General features: G+C 42.4%; 1 protein-coding gene across 3 annotated transcripts in view; it reads left to right on the top strand.

The window, feature by feature from the left end:
- Positions 1–2,701: 2,701 nt before the first annotated feature.
- PKIB (cAMP-dependent protein kinase inhibitor beta) overlaps positions 2,702–12,032 on the top strand; it is a 91,534-nt gene continuing 82,203 nt past the window's right edge. The window contains exon 1 of one of the 3 annotated variants that reach the window (XM_039531555.1): positions 2,702–2,812. The gene's annotated coding sequence lies outside the window, so the exon portion shown is untranslated. Of the gene's footprint in view, positions 2,813–6,844; positions 7,055–7,572; positions 7,615–12,032 lie in introns of those variants that run through there. The other 2 variants (XM_039531552.1, XM_039531554.1) reach the window with 2 other exon arrangements.

Below are 12,032 nucleotides of genomic sequence, written 5' to 3'. Positions count from 1 at the left end.
GTACAGTGTGTGGGGAACAGAAAATGCAGAATCAGAATGTCAGTTGGTGTTTCTCACTGAAGTTCTGGGACATGTGAGTTAGGTCCATGAACCTTTTTGCTAATGAAGGCCAGTTTAACTGCTGGTGCCCCCATAAGAGCTGTTAACATATGGCTGTAGTAGGGCAAAATTCCAGCTTCTCTGTGAACACAGATCTGTAGAGAGAGTTGACTAACCCTTACTGGGCCACCAAGCCTTTGCCCTCAGTTTGAAAGATGAGCCTGATTTTTAAAGGTCAGCTGGAGCTATGCATGCACATCAATGGGAACTCTGGCTGTTCAGCCTCTCTGACAATCAAGCCCAGTGTAAATAGATGCAGAGTGTATTGAATTCCACAATTGTTTGTTTCCCAATTCAGCCAAAAGATAAAGGGCTTTGTTGTAATTCATTGTTACTAAACTGAAAGTGGCAAAAGTGGGATACTTCAGTGAGACAGATCACACTGTTTGTGTTTCATTGTGTGTTAACCCCCCTTCAACAGAGGAATCTTAGCCATCTCACACTGAATCACATTGTCACAGGTATATACAGACCGGGGTAGGAGGATCATGGACCCTTGAACAATAATTTACAGTTTGTATCGGATGAGAAGTTCCCTGGGAGTCAGAAAATCCCAACAACACTTATTATTTACAGTATTTTCTTTGGTGGATTGGGTGTGGTTTTTCATGATATCACTTGCTGAAATATTGAGCATTCTTTATTTAAACCTGTGTTTTTTTTCCATATAAAATGTCGGACAATATGTAGAGTGTAATATAAGTAAAGACATATTTGGTACTAGTATTGCTCAAATACCTTAGGATTTTTTCCTAATCCTCTAGGTGTCTAAAAATATACAAACATTACAAAATCAACACATCAAAAGTTTCCAGGCAAGCCTTTTGAGATCTAAAACCTGTTTGTGAAGTGACATTCATTCTACTACAGAGAGAAATTTATTGAAAATAAATCAAAGGAATAACAGTTTGTAATAAAGAAACATGTTTGTGGTTCTAAAATGTAATGCTCCATGCTTCTCTCAAGGCTTGCTTGTGGCAGAAAACACATCTTGTCCATTTTGTTTCAATAGCGCTATGCTACAGTGGAGCTCAAGTGTGACTGACTTGCTCCTTGAAGGAAAACCATAATCATTTCCCTCAGTTCAGCGGTAGGAACAGCCACACACTATTAGAAGATCTTCTCACTCTACCAACTGTAATTTACAGTCTTTCATAGCGCTATTGAAACAAAATGGACAGTTGGGTGGGATCCCTGAAAGTACTTAGATGCCTATCTCTCTGTTTTGGCTCCTTTGAAATCCATAAACCTTCCACCAGACCCTGTAGGCTCCTAATGTCACTCAGCATGTAAGTTTTCAGGGTAAAAGTTCCCAAGATGTCTGTGTTTCTACATCTGAGCATGTTCACTGTTGGCCCTCTCTATCTCCCTCCTAAGCCCCGGAGTGATCCACAAACCAGGGGAAGACAGGCATTCAGCCACCTAACTTGTATGCAGGGTCTGATTTGATAGGGGCCCTTTGAGCATGCCTACCGGACCAGGTCCCATTCAAAATTAGGAAGTGCTGCTGTTATACCCACCTTATAACTTTTAGCCCAGTGGTTAGAGCACTCATCTGGGATGTGGGAGACCCAGGTTCAATGCCACCCTCTCTACCAGATGAGGGGAAGAGGATTTGAACAGGGGTCTCTCACAAGGGTGCTCACACCATTGAGCTACGGGATATTCTGATGTAGGGGTCCCTCCATCCCTCCTGTTGAAGCTGTTTCACTGTGGATAAATAATGAAAGAGTGGTTGGAGCAGGGAGACTGGACTGGGGTCTCCAACCTTCCCAGTGGGTGTGCTAACCACTGGATTACAGAATCATTCATTCTCTATCTGTGTCTCTATCTCTGGCCCAATGAGTATTTAAGAATGTATCCACAGTGGAACTGTCATTGGCCCAGTAGTCCAACACTCAGGGAGGCTCTAGGCTTCCTGTCCTCACTTTACCATTTCTCATGTGCCCCCATAAGATTTAGATACAATGTAACCTGTCACACTTAAATCTCACTAATCTCTAGCTCCTGGATGAGGAAAGTGAGTGGGTGAGTATAAATTTCTATCTGAATATTATTTTCATGGAAGAACAATTACAGGTATTTTTTAACTTATCTGAATAAATTTCCCATATAATTCTCACACTTAATATGATTATCCTATTTGTATGCCTGTATCATTTCTGTATCTGAAGTTAGGAATATTGACTATGTATCAATTACAAGTGGGTTTACACCTGGGGAATGCCCGCTGGACAGAATGCAATCAGTCTGGATGGGCCATTGGGGAGAACAATAGGTCTTTAAAGATGTTAATCTCCCATCTTCCTGAGAAGTTTCCTGGGATGCTACAAACAACCTTTGACTCATGGCTGCTTTGACACTGCAGGGTCATATGATCATGTCACCTGGTACTGGACTCCATGATAAAATATCAGTGTTTTTCCACTGTGGGGTGGAACCACACTGGAAAACAAACAGTTCCCACCATATGTAAAACCTATTTAAGGCCAAGGAGTGACTTAATCAGTGTTCATTCTCCACTGAATCCCCACCAAGGATGACTGCTGGAAACATCTAAGAAACAAAGACAAAGGATAGTGGCAGGAGAGAAGGACTGAGCCTAGGCTGGGAAGGTGTCTGGCCTGTGAAAGAAATACCTGGAGTTTTAAGCTGCAGGCAAGAGCAGCCTGCCTTCAAAAACCTCTGCAAATTGTCTAAAACAACATTTAAGGTAAGAAATTACTACTTGTAACTAGTTTCTTCAGTGTATTAAGCATAGCTTGTGTGTTTACTTAGCAAATAAAACAATGTGCTTTGATCTGTTTGCTAACCCTTATAATCACTTAAAATCTATCTTTTGTTGTTAATAAACTTGTTTTTTGTTTTCTCTGAAACCAGTTTGTGGAATTCATAACTGGGGGACAAAAAGCTGTGTACGTCTTCTTCCACATTGAGGGAGGGAGCGAATTTCATGAGCTTACGCTGTACAGTTCTCTGTGCAATGCAAGACAATGCAATTTGGGGCTTACACTCCAGAGGGTGTGTGCACTTGAGTGCTGGGCAATTCCCTGAGTCCTCCCATGCAGAGCTGATTTCAGTGTCTGTGTCTTTCTGCAGCTGGGCATGTCCCTACCTGTGTGTGCTGGAGGAGGTTTGAGGGCCTGGCTCAGAAGGACAGTAAGGGAGCCCAGGCTGGTGGAACAGGTGGGCTCAATGGTACCCCAATACATCGGGTGGCACCCCAGGTGTGTATATGTGGGAAACCTGTCAGTCTGCATAAGTAAAGAAAACCAGCACAATGCAGTCAGTCACACAAGGCTTTCTAAGGAACCAAAAGGCAAGCCCAAATTATAAAATCAAAAGATAAAGGGAAGAATCAATAAAACTAATTGATATAATAGGTCACCTCCAGAAGAGAAAAGGTTTTGTTGAGAACAGAAACATGACTTCTAAGCAAAACACATGTATTTTAATATGTAAGAGGAATAAAATAACTCCAAGCCAATCAATATATGATCATACAGAGATTTCTTTACAAATAACAGGATTGAAGATAGGTGCTTTTGAAAATGTTACCAAGTGAGTGCATGGCCCATTTTTAGAAGTGATTTATGCACTTGGGTCCAGATTTTTAAAGGTGGGTAGGCAGTGATGCACTCAAAATTGCAAAGTGATTTAGATGGTTAAATTATATTTTCAAACATGACATAGGCACTCAGGAGCCTAAGTCTCAGTGAAAATCAGTTGCATTTGGGCTTCTAGATATGTTTAGTCATACAAGTTATTGGGCTCAATACAGGGTAACTGGGTGAAATGTAACAGCCTGTGAAACACAGGAGATTAGATTAAGTGATCTAATGGGCCATTTTGACCTTAAAAATCTATGAATCTGAGAAAATACAAAGTCTGTATCAGATGGGAGAGTGCCACCAGCTGATTCACCATTAGGTGCTGCAGACAGGGTAATAAGTGCTCCTTTCTTGGAGCTGATCAGCAAACTGGTCCAAGCCCCAGGTTAGCCTGGACTGGGTGTAAAAAACCATGCTGCAAAGCCATATTTGAGTTACTGTATCTTCCCTGATGCTGTACTCTCCCATGTGTGTCACTAGGACTTCTGAGGGCATATCCCAAGGTTTTTTGTGCTGCAGTAAGATGAGTTGGTCAATCATTTCCCCCCAGTGAATTGTGGGAGAATTTGTCCTTCTGGGCACAAAGGGGAATTGTGGAATATCACTGGAGGACTATCAGCACTGGAATGATTTAGCCCGTGTCCTCCATGCTAAATGGGTGGACTACCACCCCAAATGAAAGCTGCACTCAGGTTTTCACCTACAGCCTGAAATAAGACAGCTAGCCCAGGTTGAAAGTGTTATTAAAAGTGGGCGAGTGAGGTGTGTGTGTGTGTTGGGGAAGGAGAGGAAAGCAGGTTGAGGTAACAGGAGTTAAGTGCCCAAGTTAACTCTACAGTGAAGATACACCCTAAATACTGGCCCAGCCTATCCTTGCTTAGTTTATGTGATCACAACACAAGGTGTTATAATTTATGCTAGGTATCATAGAATCATAGAATTCAAGATCAGAAGGGACCATTATGATCATCTAGTCTGACCTCCTGCAAGATGCAGGCCACATAAGCCGATCCACCCACTCCTTAGCAAGCGACCCCTGCCCCATGCTTCGGAGGAAGGCGAAAAACCTCCAGGGCCATTGCCAATCTTCTATGGAGGGAAATGTAGTGTTGTACCTAGTACAATAAGGTTAAGAATTCTAGGATCATCCTAGTATTTAAAATACCAGATCACTTCAGAAAAGGGTAAAAGGTACATTCTGAATAGTGTTGAATCCTGCTGGTTTTTGGCCTCAAACCTTAGCAAAACAGAGAAAATACACACACACACTGACATGTTCTGGAGAGTGAACATTGCAAGAATGCAGATCAAGCACATCAGTCTTGCTGGACCAGTGCCTACAAAATTCATGGCGTGAATAGAGAACAAGTTAATTGCTCCTACTGTACCTGGATCTAAACAGACAGAGGAATACATCAGAAAAATCTGTATCCAATACAATGGGTTTCTCAAAAATGTCTAGGGGGACTTTGATACACATCTTCCATTAATATGTCTAAAATTAATGGAAGTTGAGTCTAAATCCCCTAGACTGTTTGGAAAATCTAAGTCAAGAGTTGATCAGCTAAACTCTCACGCCATCCACATCTGCTTAGACAAGTTCTGTTGGCATGAAATTTGGTTGTATGGAGAAAGATCAAGATGTGAGGATCTCCATTATTAAGATTTCACTGAAACATGAAGAATTAGATATAGGTTTATTTGATGTTAAAGGATGGCTGCAATTGCTGCCTATCTGGGGGAGAGGGGAGATTTGTAGTTTAAGTGAAAAAATAACCTAACACTTTGCTGGAAGCAGGAGGGTCCATATTTGGACTTTTCAAGTTCTTGTGCATCAGGATGTACTAGAGGCTAGATTTTCATAGTACATGTAGTAGACTGTGCAGGTTTGTGGCCCAAGGAAAAAAAAGACTGGATCTGGTCAGGGGCGGCTCTACAAATCACGCTGCCCCAAGCAGCGCGGAGCGCTGCGCCGCCCTTCCCCGGTCCCGCGGCGGATCCCCTCTTCCCGCGGCTCTGGTTGAGCTCCTGCCGACGTGCCTGCGGCAGGTCCACCGGAGCCCGGGACCAGCGGACCTGCCGCAGTCATGCCTGCGGGAGCTCAACCGGAGCCGTGGGAAGACGGGACCCGCCGCAGTCATGCCGCAGGCATGACGGCGGGAGCTCAACCGGAGCCAAATGCCGCCCCCCCGGGAAACGGCCGCCCCAAGCGCCTGCTTGGTGCGCTGGGGTCTAGAGCCGCCCCTGGATCTGGTAACATCTAGGTGCCAGTTATTTGTGTTTTGCTTTGCTCATGCAGCAGAATGTGTTGAAGTTTCTGATCATGTAGGATCCAGGAGATGTACTAGTGGTTTTAATTGGCCAGTATCCTCCAGATTGTACAAAGACTGTGAATGTAGTGAACTGAAATTAAAAAGGCGATGGATCCAAGTAACGGGTATATTTTCCCAGTGCTATTGGGTGGAAATGCACCAGGGTCAACATTTTCCCACTAATGCAAGGTGCAGCAGCACTTGTGTTCTTTAATAATGTACCATACACTTTGGTTTGTGGAAGGGGCCAAAAATTGATCCAGGTTTTTATGGTGTCTTTTTTTTTTGTTTGTCTACATCAGAGGCAGAGAGGGGTGTGTGTGTGTGTTAGGAATGGCTAAACTTATTCTCTATTCATGCCATGGAATTTGGAGTGTGAGGGCCAAAAATTGGACGGCTCAGGCAGGGTCTCTGGGTCAGATCCATTTGGGGCGCGGGGTGGCACTCATGCTCCAGGCTGCCTGCGGGTCCAGCTCTTTACCTTTTCCTGGTCTATTTAATCTCTACCTTCTGTAGTTTCCCATTGTCACCTAGAGGCACAGGAATTCAAACATTCCAGCACCAGCCCCGCCTCTGGGATTTAATAACATACGGGGGGTGGGGCGGAGAGGGCAGATTGAATGAAACTGTTCAGAGCCGACAAGAAAGCCCCGGACCGCTGGCTGCTGCCACCTCTTGGTACATGCTGTATGGGTACGGCCTGTGCTCTGACTTCGCCGCTGTCTCAAGGGTTAAGGGGAGGGTGTATAATTCACTCGCCCGGGCACTAACTGCAGCGCTTTAGTGGGATCTCCAAAGAAGCCAGAGAGAGAGCGGGTGCATCCCCGTAACTCCCTCCCTCCGCGTCGATGCTCATTTCTCCAGCTGGCACAGGAGTGTGAGCTGCTCCTCCCTGATTGTTAGCTGCGCGGTGCCCTCCTTGGACTGGGAAGGCTGCAAGCCTGAGGCTGTCAGTCTGGAAGGGGGCAAAGCAGGGAAACTCCGATCGCCGCTGGGAGCTCATCTGTGTGCCTCTGCTCCACCGAGTGACTGGTGAGTACAGGGGCTTCTGCTTGGGACAAGCCAAAGTTCCCCAGGTTTTAAGGTTTGCTGCGTGGTGGGTTCAGATTTGCATTTAGCGCGCCCTTAAAACCCACCACTACAGTCTGTTATCACCTGGTGCCGTGTAACTGAGCTTTCCCATCAGCTGAGCTGTTGGGGGTCGTAGATTTAAAAAAAAAATACTTTGATTCTTCATAATCCTGCCCGCGGAGTGCTGACATCCACCTCCCTCCCACCCCTGCCCGCCCTCCTGCCTGCCTCCCTAGCCGGTGATTTCAACGCAAATCCATATTTCACAGCGGGGGATGCCCTGGCGGCCCCCAGCTCGGGAGTGTCTCTCTCCTGCCCAGCGTGGCACTTTGGGTTCGTTGCCGGGCAGGTTTGTTCAGTGCCAGCTGAAGAAAAGTCGCCCTGGGGGGAAGTGCTGAAGTCCGGCGCAGCTGTGGCTCCCCACATGGGATTGAAAAAGGGAGCAATTAAAGCAGGCACTGAGCTCCGCCGGAGCCGGAGGACAGATGCTTCCTTCCCTAGCCTGGAAGGCAGGCAGCCAGGTAAGTGCTGGGAAGGGACCCGGGGAGTACTGTTGCCTGCTGGTGTGGTCCCAGATTGTGTTGTGCTACCGGATAATTTACATCGGAGGAGAGGACCTGATACCCCTCCTCTTCCCCCATCGCTGATTAGATGCTTTCTGCTGATCCCGGAAGGCTGAGAAGGGGCTCAGAGCGGTGCACTCTTGTGTTCACAGCCAGCCACGTGCTTTCTATTTGACTCTTTTCATTCGATATCTGTAAAAATCCCACAAACTCCGCTGCCAGGATTATTCCGTGGCCTAAATGGCATTTGCGGGAATTATTCTCTTGGCTCTAAAACGTGCCCACGGACAGCTCCCTCCTCACGCTGAAATAACAGTAAGATTTTCACAAGTCTACATCAGGCTGACTCTGGGAGCTGAGACCCTATTTCGAATAGAACTTCCCACAGGCCTTAGAGTAGGAAAAGGGCACCACAGGTTTTTAGTCAATTGTTTCTTTATTAAAAGAAATAAATAAAAAAAATCAATATCCTAAGCAGATACATTCTGTGACAAAGTGCTTTAAGGAAGTATGTTATATAGCCCTAGTTACCATTAAAACAAAATCTCTAAAAGCTGTAGTGAATGGGTGCAGCTCTTGAGTCAACAGCATACCCAGGAAATCAATAAATGTATATGGAAATTGAGAGCACAGGAAACAATCGTTTGAAATAAAGTGTTACAGTTTACTAGAGGGAGGGGAATACTACTTGCCTGCTCATGTAGCGTTAACAACATATATTTTATTCACCTAATGGCTCAGATTCTCTATTCTTTCACTAAAAAGTGGATTTTCCAGACAACTGATTATTGCCTAAATCCATCATGGTTCACAGATCATTGAATCAAAAGATTGCAACAGTTATTACCATCCTTTTAGGCGCTAGCACACATGTAGGCTGGGTTCATATAATTAAAAATTCTTTTGAAAGGTGGCATGAAAAAAGTTACCCTTCAAGCAGTGGGGAAGGGTGACTCAGTTGGTTCTAAAATAGGTGCTAATGGTCCAGTGTTTAGGGGGCTAGCCAGGGACTCTGAATACCTGGGTTCAAGGCACCCTAGACTTTCTGGGTGACTTTGGGCAAGTCACTTAGAGTCTTTTTGTGCTTCAGTGCCTCATCAGTAAAGTAGGACTAGCAGTCTTTTCCTATCTGAGGAAGGGTGCTGTGAGGCTATATTCATTAAAGGTTTTGAGATGCTTGGATATTAGATTAATAAGGGTCATAAGTACCTTAGATTCTTTCTCAATCAGATATAATACATTTCCCCATGCAAAAATGGTCAGAAGTGCTCCAAAGCTATTATGTTCTAATCCTTTACCAAATTTAGTTCTGAAATTAGTCAGTTTTCAGTTATGTAAATATGGGAAAGTAAACAAGAAATATTATTTGTTCTGCTTTATTTGAATATAATACAATAACATTAATTAAAATAAATCTCTGAACAATACATTTGATCCTAGAAGTCCAGAACTATTGTGTCATGAACAGTGATGCTATATAGATTAAATCAACATGCATTTTTTATGCAAACAACAATCCTGGAAAATGGGATAAAATATATCTTAAAATTTCAGCTATCTGTGATTGAAAGAGATTTCTTTATATCTTGGTCTATTGTTCAAGTAGAAAATGTTCAAATGTTAACATAAATTTCCTCTCCTTTCTAATGGTAACAAAGTAACTGCAGTAAGAGAAACTTTCCCTGGATCAGTTATGATGGTTCCCTCCCACAAATGTTTAAAACACCACCACCACCACCACCCTGGCTTCTGGACAGAAAATAAGAGTTTTTCTAAAAAGAAGGAATAAGAAAACATGCAAAATCCATTTATTCTTCTGGTCACCTAACATGCAACTGGCATGTAAATGAGCTACAATACACTGTACTGTATATCCAGTATCTATAGACACATTCAGTTCCCATAGATTTATTTTAAAATATAATAAAAATAATAGACCTTGGTAATTCTAAGACGGTTTTAACTCTTACAGATGGTCAGGAATTTTTCAACAAAGTATTTTTTGTCAGAAATGCTGATTTGTGGAAACTGCAACTTTTTGTGAAAACAGAAGATTTCTCAGCTCTACAATTGAAATTCTGGTAAAAAGCAGAGAGAGAGAGAAGCTCCTACTCATCTGGGAGACACACATTTGAGTCCTATTCCAAATGAACCCAAGCATGGACTTAAACCTGGATCTCCTACATCCTAGATGTGTTGCCTAATCACTGGGCTGTTAAGTATCTGTCTCTTTTGTGCGAGTGGTTGTTCTTGTGAAAAATTTCAAAAGGTCTAGATTTCATTCCAATGCAGAATTTTTATTTTCCAGCCATCCCTACTAACTCAATTTTCAGTCTGTAGACAATGCTAATTGTTCCAACAATCCGAGCAGAGAATAAATTCCCTTTTGAGTTTAGCAGTATCAGTGTAGGCACTTGGAATATGAAGATCTGTGTCTTGACTTGTTTATGTCTTCAAAGCCTTTTGCTGCTAACAAAAAAATCTTGATGAAGTGTTTGAGCAGATCAGAAATCCCAAAAGCAGAGATAAAATAAGGATTATTTCTTGTTTACTTCTGTTCATTGCAGATACCTTGGGGTTCAAGCTGATCCAGTTTTTTAATTAGAATTGCTAATATCCCTTTTGAAATGGTGAAATAATTCACTACAGTGTCTGTCTATAATCTGTTGATTATGAAATGCTGCATCATAACTGATTTAAAAAAACCAAAAAACCTAAATTAAAACACTCCTAGAAAGATGCAAGTAATTTCCAAAACCCAATCCTTTAGTGCACCATAAAAATGAAAGTTTTAATCTTATGCTTTCTATTCCATGTAGGTTGGAATATGCATACCAATCCAGTTTAATTAAGTTTAATCATGTCCCAGCAGTTATAAGTTCATGCAGGTTATGCTGTTTTACTCTGATGTGCTATAAAAACAGAAATGATCTTTAAGAAATCCAGACAAACTCAAAGAAAGATATTGATGTGAACCATAGAATCCAAACATAGAAAAGACCTGTTAGGTCATCTAGTTATCTGCCTGTCAGTACGAAAATGTCCCCTAATGTCCATTTATTGATAGACTAGTATAATTATCTATTTCAAACAAGATTTGAACCCCACGTTTGGTTAATGAATCATTCATGAGCAAGTCTGATTTTCATAAATGTTTGTGCTCAGGGATCAGTTATTAAAAAGCGAAGCTATTTGTATTATTGTAATCTCTGCCCACAAGAGATACTTCCTATAGTAGATGGTGGAGATGTTCAAAATATTATTATGCATGCTTTCTATGCTCCTTGGGCATGGCTTGCCCTCACTGGGACCCAAATACACCCAGGGACTCTGCAGGTCTCTCTGGGTTTGGCTTCTCCTTGATGGGACTCAAGGGCCCTTTTTGGCTCCTCTTGGCTGAGTCTCCTTGGGTATGAATCCTTGATGAGGGTGGATGGAGAGGGCAAAAAAATGACAGTAACTTTCCAACTCTCTCACCCATGGCACAATGAGCTGTCACAGAGTAGATTGTGAAGATCTTCCTAACTGGAACCTTTTTCCAGCTGCCCCACCCTCCTTTTTTAACATGATTTGAGGAACAGAGAAATAGTTAACAATGTATATTTTTAAAGTATTAGTATGGGGCAATGGAGTTAGCACCCATTGAAATGAATAGGGCAGGTCACACCTCTTAGACTTATTGTTTCAGTTTTTGCAAATGTAGGCAGAGGTCATAACATCAGTGAGATTCAGGTCATGTTTCGGAGGATCTCTCTGCTAGACATTTTCTTTTTTTAAAAAAAGTAAGCTTAGATTCTGGAGAACAAGAAGGCGGCATGAAATAAATGCAGGCATGCCCAATAGGTACTAGCCCATTCTAGGCCCTATATATACCATTCAAAAGTAAATTGTTGTGCTCAGTGATTTTCATCCTACAGGGTATTTGTGAACTGATTGCTTCTACTGTTTGGTGTTCAATACTGATGTTTTGTGAATAGTCGTCTAAATCATATGGTGGTATTCTATTCCCTGGATTATTAAATGGGAGACCAACACTAAGCACACACAAATAAACAAAGAAACAAAACCCTTGCAGCATAAATATTTGGATAAATGAACATTTGTGCTAAAATTTGTGAAACTACTTGAATTTGTGTTTTCATGAGTATGTGGTGGTTAGCAATGAGTATTTGGACAACTAATCAAATGACCCTCCAAGGATCATAGCAAACCAAACATGACAATTTATTTGTGAAAACACAAATCAATTTGCTTACTAAACACAGCTGGTCAAATAATGTTTGGTACAGTCTAGCTTTAAACAGATGAAGAAACCTCTCTTGAAGATTACTCAACAAGCTAATAGCTTTCTTTTAAAAATCTTTCCTGTTTAAGTT

This window comes from Mauremys reevesii, linkage group 3, assembly GCF_016161935.1.
Source record: "Mauremys reevesii isolate NIE-2019 linkage group 3, ASM1616193v1, whole genome shotgun sequence".
Lineage (NCBI taxonomy): Eukaryota > Metazoa > Chordata > Testudines > Geoemydidae > Mauremys > Mauremys reevesii.
The sequence above is the reverse complement of the archived record's forward strand: the minus strand, read 5'-3'. Positions and strand labels throughout refer to the sequence as shown.